Below are 1,397 nucleotides of genomic sequence, written 5' to 3' on the forward strand. Positions count from 1 at the left end.
GTAATACTTGCTGCCATAAATAGATTACCTGATCATATGCTATATTTAAAACCCTTCGCAACTTATGCTACAGAGAAAGAGAGAGATACAGAGAGAGAGAGAGAGAGAGAGGGAGAGAGAGAGAGAGAGAGAGAGAGAGAGAGAGAGAGAGAGAGAGAGGGGGAGGGGGGGGGGAGGGATGGAGAATGGAGAGAGAGTGGCGTTTATATAAGCAGATAAGCATTGTCGCAGAGTGGCTGTTAAAGTTAGATTAGTTAGCCTTCAAAGGACGTTTTCTATTACAAATGGCGATCAGAGTGCTTACATAGAAAACGTAATTCCTCAAGTACTGAAATTAAGGAAGGACGTAAAAGTATTCGTACGTAATCTACAGCAGGTAAAGGGCATATTTGAAGTAATTATCGTGCATTGTTTTTTTTCTTTGGATATTATTCAATAATGTATGCTTAGCCTATTCATGCAAAAAAAAAAAAAAAAAAAAAAATTAAAAAAAATCGGACACCCTCTGGTATCCCCCGAAAATCCCATAGCAACGCCCTTAGAAACGAAGATGCAAAACTCGGCGGTCTTCGGCAATCCCCGGTTGTGACGTCATTCCCAGGACCAGGGAGAATCTTGTTGAACAGCGTGATATACACAGTGCACCGCGAGTCAAGGATATCATGGAATTGTCCCAGTTTCAAGCTATCAAAGTTTGTAACAAAGGATGCCGCGGCGTTGTGTAGCAATTCATTGTTCCCATTCATGTCACCAGCTATTTGAATGGCCAAAAGACCGCGACAGAGCAAGGAAATGGACACGTTTTGTGCATGCCAAGCGGGGCAACTTTCAGCCTGTGCCAACCAGCGTACTTTGCCTGAAACACTTCGAGCCAGATTGCTTTGCGAACAGAATGGCTTACGACATGGGATTTGCAAAACGGTAGGCCATTTCCAATTTATATTTGTCATAATCACAACAGCACAAAACAAACTCTGAAAGAGCGCTTTTGCTTGGCGGCGTAGCTAACATTCATTGCGTGGGTACGACACAGTGTACCGAGTGCATTGCAAGTGTACATGTATTACTACACAGAGGTATGGTAGATACACCCCAAAAAGCACAACACAAATAAATACCGATGCCCCTCCACTCGCGAATGGATGTAGGCCTACGCCACGGGTGCAGAGAAGAGATAGCTCAGCCTGCAGAAATTTTATACCATACAGAAGCGGGATCACACGTTCGACTATAAAAAATAATTTAGAAAATTACCATTCATTCAATCTCATCGGGTCTCGACGCCACTCCATGCCTGGCTGGTTTGGCACAACTTCCACGACATCCGCAGCGTCGCGCTCGTGCATGTACGGTCCCACAACCATCAACCCTTGATATTCCTCTTCTTGCAACTCTTC

Source organism: Penaeus vannamei, chromosome 24 (assembly GCF_042767895.1).
Source record: "Penaeus vannamei isolate JL-2024 chromosome 24, ASM4276789v1, whole genome shotgun sequence".
Lineage (NCBI taxonomy): Eukaryota > Metazoa > Arthropoda > Malacostraca > Decapoda > Penaeidae > Penaeus > Penaeus vannamei.